The sequence below is a fragment of the Pongo pygmaeus genome, chromosome 2 (genome assembly GCF_028885625.2).
Source record: "Pongo pygmaeus isolate AG05252 chromosome 2, NHGRI_mPonPyg2-v2.0_pri, whole genome shotgun sequence".
Taxonomy (NCBI): Eukaryota; Metazoa; Chordata; class Mammalia; order Primates; family Hominidae; genus Pongo; species Pongo pygmaeus.
The window spans coordinates 158,429,965-158,449,884 of record NC_085930.1 but is presented as its reverse complement, the minus strand read 5'-3'; the positions used below and the strand labels follow the sequence as shown (position 1 = coordinate 158,449,884).

Genomic DNA, 19,920 nt, shown 5'->3' with positions numbered 1-19,920 from the left:
AATGATAGTCTTTTTATCTTTCCATTCATAGCTCCATCCTATATTCAATTTCGCAAGTACAGTTCCAAAATTGTGGGTGGTCTTTACTTCCCAAGTAAGTGGGATACCAGGCTACCCTTGACTTGGGACCGCCCCTGCTGGATCTATCATTTCTGCTTGTAAATGAATAGCTTTTGAGTCTGCTTGTTCCCAGAATACTCTTGTGGTTTTCAGTACTTTCTCAGTTCCTCTGAGGCTGATCAACTAGACACAGACAAAACTGAGATTCTGGAACCATAGTCATCCCACCAGGGCCCACCTAGGCCCAGTTCCCTGAGGATGCCCTGCCTGAGCAGCCAGTGGCCTCCCTCTTAGGAACACATTTTCTAAACTCGAAAGTTCATATTTTCAGGTGACTTCTTTAAATTAAAAAAAAAAAGTTTTTAAAGAGGTAATAAATACATTTAAATACCAAGAACCTAAAATAAGTACAAAGGCATTTACTGGGAAGAGTCTTTCTTTCACTCTCCCCCAGTCCTCTTGTCCCCCTCCTCAGAGCACTAGTTTTTTTGTTTTTCCAGAGAAACTCTTTGTGAGTACAAGCATGCATGTATCAATGTAGATATCCACCTAGACCATGACAACACAACACAATGGTAGTGTACTGTACACACTCTTCTGCACCTTCTTTTTTTTTCACTTAGTATGATATATCTTGGAGTTCATTTCTCTTCTGTACATAAACATCTGTTTTCTTTAAGGACCACATAGTATTCCATTGCTTACGAATTTAAATGTACATCATGCCCCCTATTGATGGACATTTAAATTGTTTCTTTCTCTTTTTAATTAAAATTTTACATGCTCAAACACTGTTGGAGGGAGGAAAGTGGAAAAGAAATTCTTCTGATCTTCTCTGAATTCCCCATTTAGAAAGTACCATTGTTGACACTTTATTCAGAAATATTCTTTGCACAAAGAACAGCTCTCCGGTTCCCATCTAATTTGTTAGCTAGCTAGTCTGTTATCTAATTTATCTGTCATCCACTGTTCTATCTGTCAATCAGTCTGCTTATCCTTCTTATACAAGGCTGATACATGGTCTACCAAATTCAATAACCAGTTACAGTGGATGCCCAACCAATAAGAATTGATGGCATACTGCTGGGAAGTAATTGATTATGTAGCTTAGTGCTACTCGAAGTATGGTCCATGGACTGATGCCAGTGTACAATTGTAACTGGCCTATGAAGAGCTAGATAGAGAAGTTGAGAGTATTTAGAAACTTTATGGCAAAATGGCATTGCTATGACATCCAAGTAGGTGACCAATGGAATTATCTTGTGGAACAGGGTAGTTTGGGTGTGTCAGTCTTGTGTGGTGAGTCACATGTGGTGTGAGCTATGTATAAGCCATCCACCGTAGGACTACATGCTGGTCTTGACAGATTGGAAATAAAACCCCAGTCCTTCACCACAGATAGTTTGAGAAGCAGTAATCTGTTTATCTCTCTTAAGACCTATGTAATATGTCTGTCATCCATCTCTTTATCAATTCATCTATCTACTTACCTATCATTTTATTTTTCCATCCATCCTTCTAGCTATAATTTATGCATCAACCAATTAATCATACCTTTCATTAACTTAATCATTCTAAGAGGTTGAGTGTTAAAATGGAAATCTATGGCACAAACTTGTATATAATCTGTTTTCTAGTACATAATATATTTTATGTCTTTGTGGCTTCTACAGTAACTCATTGTTTTAAAATTTTTCTGTGGCACATCTCAATTCTGAATACTGTACAAAAATCCAATTTCTGCTCTTTTTTATGACTAGTCTGCTGGTAAGCATTGCCAGTGACAGACTCAGGAGTCAAAACATGGTGATTGGAGAAAAATACACATGCTAGGTTTTTTATTTAAAAAAAAAAAATTCATTTTTGATGGCTTTTCTGCAGATATTAAAATACTGAATATCTTTCTCCTAGTTTGCACTTGCAAAGCATTTCTTAGCCTAGGTGTTCAAAGGGGCACCTAGGCACCTATCACAGTTGAGGCTGCAACTGTGTGTGACAACCCATCAGAAAGGAGAAAACCCAAGCAAATGGTAAATGTGACTATAATGAACAAACGTAACTTTTACTGACTTCATTTATTTTGCGGTTTGTTTATAAAAAGCTGGCTTTTTAAAAAAATAATATATACTCTTACCAAAAAGTCCAAACAGAGCTGAAGGATATAAAGTGAAAATTAGGGGCCGGGTGGTGGCTCATACCCGTAATCCCAGCATTTTAGGAGGCCAAGGTGGGTGGATCACTTGAGGTCAGGAGTTTAAGAGCAGCGTGGGGCCAGGCATGGTGGCTCACACCTGTAATCCCAGCACTTTGGGAGGCCAAGGCCGGCAGATCACGAGGTCAGGAGATCGAGACCATCCTGGCTAACACGGTGAAACCCCATCTCTACTAAAAATACAAAAAATTAGCCGGGCACCTGTAGTCCCAGCGACTTGGGAGGCTGAGGCAGGAGAATGGCGTGAACCTGGGAGGCAGAGCTTGCAGTGAGCCAAGATTGCGCCACTGCACTCCAACCTGGGCGACAGAGCAAGGCTCTGTCTCAAAAAAAAAAAAAAAAAGAGCAGCCTGGCCAACATGGTGAAACCCCGTATCTACTAAAAATACAAAAATTAGTTGGGCATGGTGGCTTGTGCCTGTAATCCCAGCTACCTGGGAGGCTGAGGCACGATAATTGCTTGAACCTGGGAGGTGGAAGTTGGAGTGAGCTGAGATCAGGCCACTGCATTCCAGCCTGGGCCACAGAACAAGACTCTGTCTCAAAAAAAAAAAAATAAAAAAAGAAGTGAACAGTAGAAGTACTGCCCACCTCCCTGCCACCACCACCTCACGACCCCAACACACACACTAGGTTTACTCCTCAGAAGTAACTACTGTTCACAATTACTTGTGTTATCTTCCAAGGATTTATTATGCATATATGTATATATGACTTGACTGATAAAAAGCATTAGTTTGTTTTTGCATTGTGGGAAGTCTCTGTTACTGGTTGAGCCTCACATAACCTCAGGACCGGGTAGAGTATAGACATGGATTAAATTCTGGAGAACTGGATGCAATGCCTGATGGGATGTTTCAGGGTGAAAAGCCTTATCGGGGTAACCATGATCTAGAGACTGAGATTTGGCTTTGTGGTTCAAGAAAGTGACGTCTCTGCTGGCCCAAAACTGGTCAGGTTTTCGAGGACTGTCTGATGTGAGCCGTACTGGGGAGAAACAGGGATAGAAATTTTCATTACAGTTCCAGAAGCACAGGTAGCGACTGGAATATTCTGCCAGTCTGGAATGAAGGAATTCATAAGAGTGATTTAATTGCTGAAAAGTTGCTTCAGTGGTGCTGGAAAAGAGAAGAAGTGAGATCATTTTAATCATTGAAGGGATATTAGGCGGTAAATTCAACAGGATTTGGTGATGGATTGGATAAAGGCAGCAAGTAAAGCAGGAGGAAAGGAAGATTTGCAGATTGCTGGCTGTATAATGTCAGGGCTGGTGGTGCCTCTAATTGTAGCAAGCAGTACTGGGAGGCTTGGAAGAGGTGGAGAAATTATTTAACATATTGAGTTTGAAGTGACTTTAAGATGCCCAAGGGAGGTAAATGGGGTGTAGGGGAATGTGTATAATTATTCAAATCCTGGTGTGGTTGAGATTTCTTAGAGAGGTTACAGATAGAATGAGAAGAAACAAGAAGTACCGATGTACCCTGTAAAGAGATGGAGAGAGAAGAGAAAGAGAGGTAGGAGGAAATCCAGAGAGTGGTGCGTGGAAGCCAGGGAAGAAAGTCTTTCTTTTTTTTTTTTTTGAGACGGAGTCTCACTCTGTCGCCCAGGCTGGAGTGCAGTGGCGCGATCTCGGCTCACTGCAAGCTCCACCTCCCGGGTTCACGCCATTCTCCTGCCTCAGCCTCCTGAGTAGCTGGGATTACAGGCATGCGCCACCACACCCGGCTAATTTTGTATTTTTAGTAGAGACGGGGTTTCTCCATGTTGGCCAGGCTGGTCTCGAACTCCTGACCTCAGGTGATCCACCCGCCTTGGCCTCCCAAAGTGCTGGAATTACAGGCATGAGCCACCGCGCCCGGCCAGAAAATCTTTCAAGAAGAAAGAATGGTTAGCTCTGTGGCGTGTTTCTCAGAGGTCAAGGAAGATAAGGACTGAAAAATGTCCAGTGAATGACTTTTCCACGAGGACACTTTCTTTCCCAGGATAGGTCAGAACAGGGCCTGAGGTACTAATTCTTATGATAATTCAGATAATTTAGTTTTCAGAGAGAGAAAAATGAGGAAAATAAAGATCTCAATTAGATAAGGTGTGAATACACTCCCACATAGTCCCAGAAGTTCCCATATAACCTATAGTGTCTCTCACTTTATTGCCATATACCACACGTTTGCTTATTTGAGCATCCTATTAAAATGGGGTCCGAAATCAGTGTTTTATAACTAACTGAGATAAGTTATAAGACTCGGGTAAAAACATGACTCTAATTGATATGATCATTACTTGCTGTGAGGAAAATTACAGTCTCCAATCCTAGCTTGGTAAAATCTTTGTCACAATTTGTAGTGCACAGGACCGTTATTGCTGGCACACGTCATAACTAAATTACAGCCATAAAAATAGCAGATTATGTTTGGAGAGCATCAGTAAAAAATTTATGGTTCCAAATATTATGTAACTGTAGTTTCAGATAAATGTTTATCTTTCCTATCTTTGTTTCTCCATTCACCGGAACTGATTTTGATACCTGGCAAAGGGGACTCAGATTAATGCAAGTAAGTTCACCAGGCCAGTTTGCCCTTTCACAATATAAGGTAAATAAAACATGTTTAATTATATCAAACTGGTTTGAGTTTGGCTGCATTTTGTAGTTAAAGCTTGTATTGTAGTTAAAAGGCTATTCTGTATTTTGCTAATTTGGAAGCCCTTGGTGGCCTTGTTACAGATTTGAGATTTGTAAAGACATGTGAATTTAGTAGGCAGGATTAAGAATCATAAAAGAAGCAGTAAACTTGAGTGCTGCTCATAAAATTATTTAGGTTTTCTGCAGATGCATTCTCTAGTGCAACCGTCCCCACTTTTTGGGTACTATGTGAAATATAACCCTATGCATATGGAACTTTTGGCAAATAAGGATTTCTTTTACAAAATTATATCATCCAACTTATATTTGGGTATTTGTACTTTGTGTGTTTGTGTGTGTGTGTGTGTGTGAGACAGAGTTTTGCTTGTCGCCTAGGCTGGAGTGCATTGATGCGATCTCGGTTCACTGCAACCTCTGCCTCCTGGGTTCAAGCGATTCTCCTGCCTCAGCCTCCCAATTAGCTGGGATTACAGGCGTGGGCCACCACGCCCGGCTAATTTTGTATTTTTAGTAGAGACGGGGTTTCTCCCTGTTGATCAGGCTGGTCTTGAACTCCCAACCTCAGGTGATCCGCCTGCCTCGGCCTCCCAAAGTGCTGGGATTACAGGCGTGAGCCACCACACCCGGCCATATTCGTACATTTTAACTTAAAATCCAACCATAAAGCTATATTGTAGAAAAACTTGAAGGAAGGAAGGCAGGAATGAAGAAAGGATCAGCTACCTAAAAGTTGAGCTGTAACCAAGGGTATGTTTAAAACATCTCTTTTTTACCTAGGCTTTTAAAAAAGTTTAGCTATCTTATCTATCATCTAAGAAAAGTTAACCTTGAGTTATTGATCTTGCATGTCTGCATTCGAAGTATGAAGATGACAGGAGCTGTGCTTTGGGCCTTGGAAAGCTGTGTTCTCAAGCAAAGGTCCAAGAGCTGTAATCCGTATGGTACACAGTGGAACCATTGTTCTTTGTATTTGTCTGTTGCTAACTTTTTAATAACTATTAAGTAGTTGGTGATTATTAACAGTAGGAGCAGAGTGTAGGGTCATTATGGACAATTTGGAGTGTCAACATTAAAGAAATGATTTTAAAGGTTAGATCCCAATTGTTGAGGCTTTGCCTGAAACTTTGGCAGGTAAGTAGAGTGAGGGATGGACCAGCGCAGCCTTTTTTAATTATTAGCCGTAGTGAAGTGAGTCAAGTTTTGCCACAGTGCTTTTTGTTTAACCTAATAATTGGCCAGCCCTAGTTAATTGTTGAAAACCATTAAAGGACTCAAATTTCCCAGTTGCACATGCATTGGAATGTCCAGCTTACCTCATGTGTGTGAATAAAGGGCCAGTGGTGTGGCTAATTAAAGTGCATTGTCCTTTAAGCAAAGCGTCAGTAACAAATTAAGTTTTAAGAGTTCTCAAAAGGCGCTTCTGAGGACTGGTAAACGTCTTGGTGGCTGGTACATATCGTATGGAGTCTAGGTTTGAGAGCTGCTGAAAACAAGCATTATAAACTTCCAAGTGAGTGTGGAGGTGGAAACTGATGCCATAGAGTTGCTTCAGCTGAAGCGAAAGATCATATTTACTGACACTTATTACAAATGGGTTTTTAAAACAATGTCTGTTTTGTACAGTGACAGTAAAGTCTGCCAAGAGTAAGACAAAAAGTTATATTGTGGAACAAGATAAAAGGACCCTGCATAATAAATAATATCGAATGCCTTAAAATATGAGGTTTCATTTCCAAAATATAAATATGAGCTCCTAAATGAATGTTTAAATAATTTGATTTTTCTTTGATTTGCCAGTGACTTGATACATAAAATAATTTTGGCTCTGAATATGTCCAGATCTAGGCCATCACAATAAAGAATACATCTGTATAGTAAATACAAAATAAAGCAACCACAAATGACATCATATTTTAGTGATAGCTTAGGAATTGTTTTTTTTTTATTATGGTAGACCAAAAGTAGTTTATTGGCTATAAATAATATATTTATTATCTGCCAGTGTCTAAGAGTAGCATGCTATCTCTGATCCAAACTGTATTGATTCTGGTCGGGCTCGGTGGCTCATGCCTGTAATACCAGCACTTTGGGAGGCCGAGGTGGGTGGATTACTTGAAGCCAGGAGTTTGAGACCAGCCTGGCCAACATGGTGAAACCCTGTCTCTACTAAAAATACAAAAATTAGCTGGGTGTGGTGGCACATGCTTGTTATCCCAGCTACTCAGGAGGCTGAGGCAGGAGAATCACTTGAACCAGGGAGGCAGAGGTTGCAGTGAGCCAAGATCACGGCACTGCACTTCAGCTTGGGGGACAGAGCGAAACTCTGTTTCAAAAAAACAAAACCAATCTATATTGGTTCTAACCTTTATCTGTAGACAAAAGCATTGGTTTATGAAAACCATCAGAGATGTAAGCCATAGAAACTTTCAATAAGTTCTTTAAGATGCAACTGTCTGGATCTGATAAATAGTTTAAATTGTTTTGCTCTTGATCTGGATGGGTTTTGAACAGAGGAGATTGCGTGAAATTAAAGGTTTCTTAAAATTGTTGACACTGGTAGAGAGGCATTTATCTGAATACAGTGGGGAAGACCAGAAATGTTGCTTAAAGAGATTTTGTAAGAAAAGTAGGCACAATTCTTGTGAAAAGTGGGCTACGTGAATAAGGGCAATCCAAGAAGTCATGTTAGTGCCCCTGTGTAGTTGTATGACTTCTGTACTTTTTCTTTCTTTCTTTCTTTTTTTGAGACAGAATCTCACTCTGTCGCCCAGGCTGGAGTGCAGTGGCGCGATCTCGGCTCACTGCAAGCTCCACCTCTCAAGTTCACGCCATTCTCCTGCCTCAGCCTCCTGAGTAGCTGGGACTACAGTTGCCCACCATCACACCTGGGTATTTTTTTGTATTTTTTAGTAGAGACGGGATTTCACCGTGTTAGCCAGGATGGTCTCGATCTCCTGACCTCGTGATCCGCCCACCTCGGCCTCCCAAAGTGTTGGAATTACAGGCGTGAGCCACTGCGCCCAGCCAACTTCTGTACTTTTTCAAAGGTGAACTTTTGGGGAGGTGATTTCTTGAGAAATGGGGAAGATAATGGGATAAGTTGTAAAAGTGCCCAGAAACATGAGTTTATAAGAGATCTTGAGATGTGTGTAGCTGTCCATTAGTATGAAAGAAGACCAGACACGTTGTCCAAGCTGTCTATAGGAAGATAGAAGAGGTAACTTTAGGTTGTCGTGGCTCACACTTATAATCCCAGAATTTTGGGAGGCTGAGGCAGGAGAATGGCTTGAGGCCAGGAGTTTGAGACCGGCCTGAGCAACAGAGCAAGACCCCATCTCTATAGAAAAGTTTTAAAAATTAACAGAATGTGGTGATGCACACTACTATAGTCCCAGTACTTGGGAGGCTGAGGCAAGGGGGATCACTTCAGCCTAGGAGTTCAGGGCTGCAGTGAACTCTGATTGTACCACTGTACTCTGGCCTGGGCAACAGAAAGAGACCCTGTATCTTTTTTTTTTTTTTTTTCCAAGATAACTTTAGTCTTAGTCTACTCTGAATAACAAAGTAGAATGATTTATTCATTTAAAGGCATTTTAAGAGCAGTCTTTGTAAACCATTGCTAGATCTTTTTGGAATGGGCTGACTTGAAAGCAGAGAGAATGTAACCATGTGCCTTTAAGTGGCATTGTTTAGTGGTTCTTCACGGCAGCCCAAAGAGAAAGTATCTGGCATCAGATTTGCTGGATGTGCAGAGATGCCAATATCTCTCGTTTGAGCTAGCCTCTGCAGTGTTTTTGCTCTCAAACCTGGTGGTAGAGTGACGGCTTTGATTTGCTTCCTGCCTGAAGCCTGCTTTGGATGAATTTAAAACCTGTTTGTTTCCCCATCAGCCGGCTGAGCCTTACCCATAATTCCTGAACTTTGATTATGGGGGTTATTACAGGACAAGAGCTTCTTTGTAAAAGAGCATGTTTAATACTCTGGGGTCTAGCGTGACTAGCGGATATAAATTGTATGGAAGCAATTAAATGCGGAGGAAATGTCATGTGGGCTGAATTTAAACATAACTTGTGGCATTGATTTTTTTTTTTAACTTACACTAAGAAGGATGGAGAGAGAAAAAAGACAGAGAGAATGGAAACAGGCCAAGAGAGTCAGAGAAGTACACTCAGAGACAAGAGAAAAGGGGTCATTTTTAACATTTGGTTAAAAGTCCAAAGCCCAGAGCTAGCATTATGTGAATTATACTAGTATTATGCCATTGCCCTTTAAATGAACTCTTTAAAAACACAAATGTCAGGGAAGTATACTGTACTTGGGGCTTGTATGTCTTTCCAGTTGTTCCTCTTTATCTTAAGGCATATGTGTACATACAGCAGTGATTTTTTTTGGAATATGTTAATAAACAGGCCTGAAGGAAGCTCCATAAGTGATTAAAATGCTTCTTTCCCTAGTTTTTTCTCCTTTTATGCTCATGGCCACTGCATCCCTCTTTTCTTTTCTTTTTTCTTTTCTTTCTTTTTTTGACAAAGTTTCGCTCTTGTTGCCCAGGCTGGAGTGCAATGGTGTAATCTTGGCTTCCTGCAATCTCTGCCTCCTGGGTTCAAGTCATTCTCCTGCCTCAGCCTCCCAAGTAGCTGTGATTACAGGCATACAGCACCACGCCTGGCTAATTTTTTTGTATTTAGTAGAGACAGGATTTCACCATATTGGTCAGGCTGGTCTCGAACTCCTGACCTCAGGTGATCCACTGCTTCAGCCTCCCAAAGTGCTGGGATTACAGGCGTGAGCCACCGTGCCTGGTTGCCACTGCATATGTCATACAGAGTGGCTCATCTTTGGACTTTTGATTAGGAATAGTGTGTCATTTCTCACTTGCCTAGAATGTCCTACATCCCTATGCTTGGTCTGTTAAGACTTAGCCAACCCCATCTCCTATCTAATGCCTTATTACACCAACCAGCTGGAAGGGATCTCCTCCTACTCCAGATCCCCGTAGTAATTTGATCTGTTGGGGTGATTTGCCACTTAATCTTTTCTACTGTCCATCAGAGTGTCGTGTAAGATTTGTTTGTAAATGAATGGGTTTATTTCATTTCTCCAACTTGCCAATTCTTAGAATATGGAACTGGTGTTGTATTGTCCTTCATGCCTAGCACATATTGGTACTAGGGAATATTTATTGAGATTAATGTTAATACTGAATATGGGCCGGGCACGGTGGCTCACGCCTATAATCCCAGCACTTTGGGAGGCCGAAGCAGGTGGATTACCTGAGGTCAGGAGTTCAAGACCAGCCTGGCCAACATGGTGAAACCCCGTCTCTACTAAAAATACAAAAAAAAAATTAGCCGGGCATGGTGGCACACCCCTGTAATCCCAGCTACTGGGGAGGCTGAGGCAGGAGAATTGCTTGAGCCTGGGAGGCAGAGGTTGCAGTGAGTTGAGATCGTGCCACTGCACTCCAGCCTGGCCAACAGAGCGAGACTCTGTCTCAAAAAAAAAAAAAAATACTCAATATGCTGTTAAAATAATCAAAATGTGACTGGGTGGTCACAGGCAGAAATTGATGCTTTTAGATTAGATGTAATAATATAGCAAGTTTGATGTGAAATTAAGTTTAGAAATAATAGACAACCTTTGATTATTTGCTGTGATAAAGAGTACTTGTCCTTTATTTTTATTCTATATGCTATGAACTCATAGTGACAAGAACCAAATCTTACCTGCCTTGCATAATACTTCTCTTTTCTTTTTGAGACAGTCTTGCTCTGTCGCCCAGGCTGGAGTGCAGTGGCATGATCCCAGCTCACCGCAACCTCTGCCCCCCGGGTTCAAGTGATTCTGCCTCAGCCTCCCAAGTAGCTGGGGTTACAGGTGTGTGCCACCACACCCAGCTAATTTTTTGTGCATAATACTTCTCTAATGCCTGGCCTAAAGCATGGCATGCATACTAGGGATTCATTTAACTTTTGCTGAAAGAAATAGAAATGATTTTTTTCTTTTACATTTCTACATTATTTAGATTTTCTGGTGACTCTTTCCTATGCAATAAGCCAATACATATTTATGGAGCACATACTGTGTGCCACATACTGGTACTGTGCTTAGCATAAAGGATACATATAATGTATATTTTACTTTAGAATATATTCTATTCTTTGTATTTAATTCTTAGCCTGACTATAAATTCTAAAAAATCAGTTTTTCAAGCAAAAACAATGAAGATCCAAAAAAGGAAAATTTCCTGGTATTAATTCAATATATTCATCTATTCCCAGATTATTTCCACATTCCACTTGATGGTGGAAATTTACTACCCCTTCCTTGCCTTTCAAATGATCCTAAGATTGTAACCTTTCCCAGTGGAGCTGAAGAGGTAGAGTAGGCTGTTTGGGTTTCAAAGGACTTTTCAGGATATAAAGTAAATAGGGGAATTGGAGATATCAACAAAACTAATTAAGTGGATTGACTGTGTCAGTAGTAAGTACAGAGATGTCAGAAAAGCTAGTTAGTAGCAAGTATTTAAACATAGCCTCAAGCTCATTTTTAATGGTGTTGCCATCATCCACAAACTTCAAAGGAAGTTTAGCCAGATTAATCCAGGAAAATTCATTCTCCTGGGAACATCACATTCTAAATTACATATTCATTGTTAATATCTTCATTTAAAATTTTGACTTGAACTTTTTTGTTCTTTACTTTTCCTTTAAGGTCACACAGACCCAAGATTTAACATTATCGTCTTTTCAAATCTCAGAAAAGTGGGAAAATGAATCCCCTTTTGACCAGAATAAAGGGAAGAAGAATTTAAAATTATAAACCAGGTTTACTTTACTCATAGATGGTCATATATTCAACATTGCCTATTTTTTTATTTTAAAAAACTGCCCAAGTTATAAACAAATGCATTCTTGCTTTAAGAAATTCAGCTAAAGCAATAGACTTTCTTGACCCTCTATCCCCAATCCTGCTCATCTCCCCAGAAGGAGAGCCCCTTTTCAGTTGAGGGACTGTCGTTCAGACATATGCATGTAGAAACCAATGATTCAAGTTTTTCTTCTTCTCCTTCTTCCTTCTTCCTCCTTCCTCCTTCCTCCCTCCTCCTCCTCCTCCCTCTTCCGCTTCCTCTTCCCCTCCTCCTCCTCTTCCTCTTCCTCCTCCTCCTTCCTCTTCTCCTTCTCCTTCTCCTTCTTCTATGTATTGTACCTTAACTTCGTTTTTCCCCGCTGCTTTAAAGTATTTTGTTCTATGACAGCAGCTAGAGATCTTAATACGTTATTCCATTTCATGGCTATACACAGTTTATTTACCCATTTTCCTAGTAATGGGACTGTAATGTTACTTAAACCTCATCTCAAAGACCTAGTATAAATTAAATTCTAGCTTCATTTGAATCTTTCATCACTTTGAAGGGAGATTTTTAGTAATTATCAAAAGATACGAGATCAAACAAGTCCAATTACTAAAAATACAATGCATTTGTATGATAATTTAAACTTCTTTTAAATATGGAGACCCAGAGCACTGTATCCCCAGCACTCCTGTGAGCTAGCCAGGAGAAGGGGAACATTGTCACAACCACATGAAGAGGGTAGAGCAGGGCCCCCTTCTGCTGATTTGTGATTATACAGGGCTCTTTGGTCAAGATCACAGAATGTGTTTCTCCCTCTCATGCAAGAAAGGCAGGGATTCCTCCTCTCCTCTTTAGTCTTCCATACCTGCTCAGAGCTTTTTGGCTAGCATTGTCAGTTCAAGGTTTGGCCTCAGAGTCTTTGATTTAAGTTGTGAGGGGACAGAAATGGTGAGGATATACTGTGTCCAGGTCTGGAGGGTGCGCTACTGAGAATCAGGGCAGGGAAGAGGCTCAGTGGTTGCTGGTGCGAAGGTAGTGTCTGGAAAGCACAGCCATGTGAAAGGGCGAACGCCAGCTGAGCTTGGCCTTGGGTCACTGGCTGCCTTGCAAACAGGAGCTCCACAGGAGAGGTGGACTTGCACAACAGCAGCCTGTCAGATCCAGGGTCTTTCACTTGCTTCTTTGGGATCCTCACCAAGCATGTCATTCAACCATTTATTGTGCATCATGGACCTTGGTAGGGAATAGGCATTGTTCTGTTTTCTGATTTATTTCTCCTTGAAAGCCCATTCTCAAGGGCAGGGAACATGTTTTATTCTTCCCAGAACCTTAGGATAAATAAATGGGAAAAAATGAGTGAAAAAGGAAACTTTGGTAGCAGATAATGAGGCTTTTCCTTACTGCTCTTATCTTTAGAAGCTGGGTCACAGACATCTTAATATGCATTTACATGTATTTATTTAACAAACATGTACCTAGCACTTACTTTGTGCCAGGCATTGTTCTCACACTGTTCACATTTAATTATGCCAACAACTCTGACAGAAACACTGTTTTTATCCCCACTTTGCTCAGAAAACTGATGTACAGGGCATTTAAGTAACTTGACCAAAGCCACACACTAGTAAGTACTTAAACGCGGGCAGTTTGGGCCCAGAGCCACCCTGGCTCTCCTTTTCCCTCTCACCGGTCTTGACATGGTTGAGTCTTCATTATTTTTCCCTTTCTGGACCTCTCGTCTTTCCTTCCCTCTTTCTCCATTCCTGCTGCCTCCACCCTACTGTGTGATGTGATCATGTATTTGTAGACTGCAGCACACTAGCCTCTGACTTCAGTCCCTTGCACACCACAGCCAGGCTAATCTTCCTTCATGATGGCGCTCATCACCCTTTTCCTGCTACAGAACTCTCCTTGGTGTCCTGTCCTGTCAGGGCTGATCTCCTGCCTGGTTCCTAAACCTCTAGAATCTGACAGTGCCGCCCTGCTCATCTAGCCTCACTTCCCTTGGCAACCCATTTGCTGCCACAGCTCCTGGCAGTGCTTGTACCCCTTCCCTGGAGCACCCTCACCTCTTCCCTGACCCTCCATCAGTTCATTCTGCTGTGGATGTCCTTCTAGGTCTCACCTCCTGCCTGACTACACAGCTCTTAGTGTCTGCTCCACCCCTGAACCCAGTCTACAGGCTGTTGGATTTCATTGTTCCTGGCTTGAAAAAGCCTGATTAGGTTTAAACTCTTTGGGGGTCTACCATTATACCTAGCACTGAGCTGGGTCCCAAAGGACATTGTTGAGTACTGGCATTAGTAGATAGGACACTTGCCTAATATTAGACCTGTTACTTGGTTTCTTCACCCTTAAATGAAGAACTTAAAGGAGATAATGGCCAAGTTTCTTTTTAATTTGCTTAACCAATTACACTTGCATATATATTTTATTTTTTAGAGACAAGTTCTCACTTGTCACCCAGAGTGGAATGCATTGGCACAATCATAGCTCACTGTAACCTCAAACTCGTGGGCTCAAGAGATCCTCCCACCTCAGCCTCCCAAGTAGCTAGGACTACAGGTGTGCGTCACCGTGCCTGGTTGGCTATTTTATTTTTGTAGAGATGGGGTCTTCCTATGTTGCCCAGGCTGTTCTTGAACTCTTGGCCTCAAGCCATTGTCCCACCTCAGCCTCCCAAAGTGCTAGGATTACAGACGTGAGCCACTGTGCCTGGCCATACTTATTTTTTAACGGCTTCATTGATATATAATTTACACAGCACATAATTCACTCATTTTACGTGTATAATTCAATAGTTTTTAATAGATTCAGGCATGTACAACCATCATCACAGTCAGGTTTAGAACATTTTCATCACCAAAAAGAGAAGCCCCAACTAACTAGATAGCTATTAGCCATCCCCCTCTCCTCCACATTCTCATCTTCACCAGTCTTAAGAAATTACTTATCCGCTTTATGTCTCTGTAGCTTTGTTTATTCTGGAAATTTTATGTAAATTGAATCATATAATATGTAGTCTTTTATGAGTGGCTTATTGCACTTGGCTTAATGTTTTCAAGGCTCCTCTATGTTGTAGCATACATCAGAACTTCATCCTTTTTATGGCTTAATAATATTGCATTGTATGGATATACCACATTTTGTTTATCCATTCATTTGTTGGTGGACTTTTGGGTTGTCTCCACCTTTTCGAAAATTACATCCATTTTTGAGGGGAAAATGATCTTCCTTTAGTGGCTTCTGCAGTTGCCAACAGCAGTTTCCCTCTACTGCTTTAAAGGTAGGGATCTGGGCTTAATGGCTTTGTTTGCGTTGTGTGGATGGACAGGTTGGATGCTTGGTCATCAATGTCAGAGAGCAGTCATAGAGAGTACTCATGAGCTTTGTAATCAGATATACTGGTTTGAATCATGGATCTGCCACTTAATGAGCTTACATAACTTCAGGAAGCACGTTTCCTCGTTGGTAAAGTGGGAACTACCTTGCCTGTTTCCTTAGAGTCAGAGCTATGCTAGAAACTACGTGGCCTTGGGGCAACTCAATCAATGCAGAGGGACCTCAAGGCTATAAAAATAAATAAGTAAATAAATTTTAAAAAGTAAAAATTATTTTTTAAAAAGTGCTCTCACACCCGTAATCCCAGTACTTTGCGAGGCTGAATCCAGGCAGGTCGCCTGAACCCAGGAGTTTGAGACCAACCTGGGCAACATAGTGAGACTCTGTCTCTACAAAACATATAAAAAATTAGCTGTGGATAGTGGTGGGCGCCTGTAGTCCCAGTTACTCGGGGGAGCTAAGGTGGGAGGATCACTTGAGCCTGGGAAATTGAGGCTGCAGTGAGCCACTGTACTGCAGCTCGGGTGACAGAGTGAGATCCTGTCTCTAAATGAATCAATAAATAAAGTGCTTAAAGTTCTCAATTTTATTAAGGTGTCATGCCTCACAGCTCTTCCCTACCAAGCATGGAGCCCAGGATCACCACCCTAGTTGCAGTACCCAGAGTGGACCTACTTAGTCTTATTGGGACAATTCATGTCTCCCTTCGTGTGTGTTAATGGCCTCTCTTGATCTTGGATCTGGATTTGTGCTCCAGTCACTACCCCATCAGGTCATTTGAGAAGAATGGCTATAGGGAGTGAGACGTTTTTCCCTCTCTGAGAAGATATAGCGGGAGTGTATTTCATTCTTTGTGGGATAGGCAAGGAGGATGCATTGCTGTTTTTTGGTAAGCTTTATCTGAAAGTAGTTATGCCAGAGGGTAGGTGGTGATTCTGAGCTTGCTTATGGTTATTGAACATCCATTGGCACTTATATTTGGGGTTTGTACGTGAAGACTGAAAATGCCTTTTTTAGTAACTGGCTGAATGAGAGATGAAATGTTAATTTGATCCAAACTTTGCTTGGAGAGTGGTGTTTCACAACTGACTTTGCTAATATCATTAAGAGTCAAGGAACCCGACAATTTTGGATTTTAGGCAAGGCCTCTCTCTACACCCAGAGTAACAATTTAAAAAAATTATTTTAAAGTAAGGAGGTTTTAGAAACATAAACTCTTATAATAGTGGATCTTTAGAGAGAATGGAAAGTAAGTCATTTTCCTCATCTAAACTTAGCTTCTGCCCCCATGATATTGGTAGGAGGTCGAGAAATTTGATTGTGAGAATTACGTGAATCTTTATTCCCCTGCCTCTATTCTGACCCCAGGTGAGTGGGGACAGCTCTTGCCTGGCATTCTTCCCACTGGCTTGACCCATTAATGGCAACTGTGAAAAGGTCAACATTTCCAGGCTGACATACTGACCACATTTTGTGTGGGAGATCTCAACAAAAGAATATTTGTTTCTGGGAGACTGACATCCCCTTTTGTCCATTAAGTCTGTCCTTTCCATCAATAGATTGTGAACCTTGTCAGAATTAAGTAGAGCTTAAAAACAAGGAAGGAATGAGTAAAGGAAATTTAGTTTGCTACATCTAAATGCAGATTGTGCAAAAACAGATGGGTGAGGTAAGAATGGACGTCATTCCTCGCGTGACTGCAGGTACTCTTGGTCTACACCGTGATCCTGGAAAAGGAGGATTTAATCATCTGAGTTATTAACCGTTCTCATTACCTTAGGCATTGTGACTCTGCTTCCTATTGATCCTAGAGCTAAGGTGCCCCGATTTATATGCAAACTCTTGTTTACCTGCCCAATAAGTGCAAAAGGGCTTAAGCAGGTGACTGGGGCCTCACATGAAGTGAAGACTATTTCTGCCTGGAAGGTACAGGAGCTGAGCAGGACTGAGCTGGTCTGCAGGAAAGGCAAGAAGAAATTCTGATTATCCGTCCCCAAATAGAGCCATATCCTGTCTATGAGGTGGCCAGCTAGGAGAGTGGAAACAGTTTAGATCTTTGTCTTTGGCTACTGGTCCAAGAGAAGTTGCTGTTTTTCTTTTATCCTTGGTAGAAAACCTTTTCTTCATCCCTACCTATTCATTGCTAGAGCTGGAGGCCAAAGCAAAATGACAGACTGTAATTTTATATGAGTTATTTTGGGACTAACACTCTTATAATTATGGTTCACTTAAATATTATAATATTACTTATTGCAAAAGTAATTTATAGGGAATTGGAATTTTTTTACAGAAGAAAAAATGCACCGAAGATTTTATTATTCTAATATCCTTCAAGTTAGCCCGGTGTGGTGGCTCACACCTGTAATCCCAGCACTTTGGGAAGCTGGGGCAGGAGGATTGCTTGAGCCCAGGAGTTTGAGACCACTCTGGGCAACATAGTGAGAACCCGTCTGTACAAAAAATGAAAAAGTAAGCTAGGCACAGGGTGTGTGTCTGTAGTCCCAGCTACTGGGGAGGCTGAGGTGGGAGGATCAATTGAGTCATGGAAGTCGAGGTTGCAGTGAGCCATGATTGCTCCACTGCACTCCAGCCTGGGTGACAGAGCATGACCCTGTCTCAATAATAATACCCTTCAAGTTTTTCCCTATATGTTTGCATATATGGTTTTCATATTGTTATACACTTTCATGATCAGATACTCCATAGTAGATGGGTTGGCTGATATGAAAGGATTTTTTGTTTTGTTTTATTCCTTTAATATGTGTCATCAACAGTTTAAAACTTACAGGGATTTTTAATACTCATTTAGTGCCAGTTGTCTTTGAAACAATATTTTTATCAAAGATTGTTGTGACAGAGAAGAATATCTTCATGGTTTTGTTTTGGTCTTCACTTGGATGACAAGTTACTGGTATTTGGAGAACATGAGAGACTATTTTCCTCAGATTTCGAAATGGCAAAGCATAGGAGTGAGGTTGGATAAACCACAGGGTCTAGCGGGAAAGTCTTTTACAGGCTACACTCAAGTCCTGGTTGGGGTTAGCTTGGCTTAGCAGGTTCCCCAGCCTAGGAAATACTGACCTAGTTCTTAGATAATCTCTGAGGCATTTCTCTGTAAGGGTATATAAGTATCCTAAATGAATAGGTGGAAAATACAAATATAAGTACTTTTGTGAGCCTGAGGGACTCTTCTGTAAGATCAAAGACAAATATTTTAGTTTGATTGAAAAAGGAGTGAAACTTTTTAAATAAACAACAGTATTTATTTTAATAGGGAGTCTGAGGTCTTTCCAGTAGGAGTTGGGAAATAACTTTTTTTTCCTCTTAAACTCATGCTGCACAATTAAAGAAAAATGTTTTTTCTCTTAACCTTTCCTTCAAATACTTGGCAGAGATTACTGCCAGAAGAATGAGCTGAGCGCAGTGGCTCACGCCTGGTAATCCCATCCCTTTGGGAGGACACGGTGGTAAGATTGCTTGAGCCCAGGAGTTCGAGACTAGCCTGGGCAGCATAGGGAGACCCATCTCTACAATTTTTTTTTTTTTAAAGCCAGGCGGGGTGGTATGTGCCTGTGGTCCCAGCTACTCAGGAGGCTGAGGTGGGAAGATCACATGAGCCTGGGAGGTCGAGGCTGTAGTGAGCTGTTACCATGCCACTGCACTCTAGCCTGGGCAACAGAGGCTAGAGCAACTCTGTCTCAAATAAAATAAAATAAAATAAAATAAAAAGAAAAAGAATCATTTGTGAGACTTGAGAGACTTGTACCATTGAATTAGAATCTTTCTTGGTACTAAAGTCTGAAATAGCTGGACTTGAGCTAGGTTAACCATCCATTTTCCCTAACCTCCAAAAGCTCACCTAATCTATCCTGTGGACAAGGATATATGTGCTCCACGATACCAAAAAAGATACTGCTGGGGCAAGAATTAGCCTATCATACTAAGCAATAAACAATACCAAGAGCCAAAATTTGACTCCAGTGGCAGCTGTTTCCTAGAGCAGTATTTGTTTGTTTGAGTTTCCTTGTTGCAAAGCATGCAGCTCACAAAGTGCCCCAAACTGGCTTAATAAGTTTTGTTTGTTTGTTTATTTGTTTTGAGACGGAGTCTCGCTCTGTTGCCCAGGCTGGAGTGCAGTGGCACGATCTCGGCCACTGCAAGCTCTGCTTCCCGGGTCCACGCCATTCTCCTGCCTCAGCCTCCCGAGTAGCTAGGACTACAGGCGCCCGCCACCACGCCCAGCTAATTTTTTGTATTTTTAATAGGGACGGGGTTTCACCGTGTTAGCCAAGATGGTCTCGATTGCCTGACCTAGTGATCTGCCTGCCTCGACCTCCCAAAGTGTTGGGATTACAGGCGTGAGCCACCGCGCCCGGCTTTTTTTTTTTTTGAGACGGAGTTTCGCTCTTGTTGCCCAGGCTACAGCGAGTGCAATGGCGCCATCTTGGCTCACCGCAACCCCTACCTCCCAGGTTCAAGTGATTCTTCTGCCTCAGCCTCCCGAGTAGCTGGGATTACACACATGTGCCACCATGGCTGGCTAATTTTGCATTTTTAGTAGAGACGAGGTTTCTCCATGTTGATCAGGCTAGTCGCGAACTCCCGACCTCTGGTGATCTGCCCCTTCTCGGCCTCCCAAAGTGTTGGGATTACAGGCGTGAGCCACCGCGCCCGGCCAATAAGTTTTTAATGTCTTCAGAATTTTTTAGAAAACGTCAACTTTCTTTAAAAATGATAGGACCCTCTCAGGCTACAACTATAAGGAGAAGGGAAGGAGACCCACCCTGGAGAGTTTTGGAGGTGAACCCC

At 41.6% G+C, this 19,920-nt stretch overlaps 1 protein-coding gene across 1 annotated transcript in view; it reads left to right on the top strand.

Annotated features, from left to right (window-relative positions):
- WWTR1 (WW domain containing transcription regulator 1) overlaps window positions 1-19,920 on the top strand; it is a 141,824-nt gene that overhangs the window by 10,787 nt on the left and 111,117 nt on the right. The gene's annotated exons all lie outside the window — the stretch shown is intronic.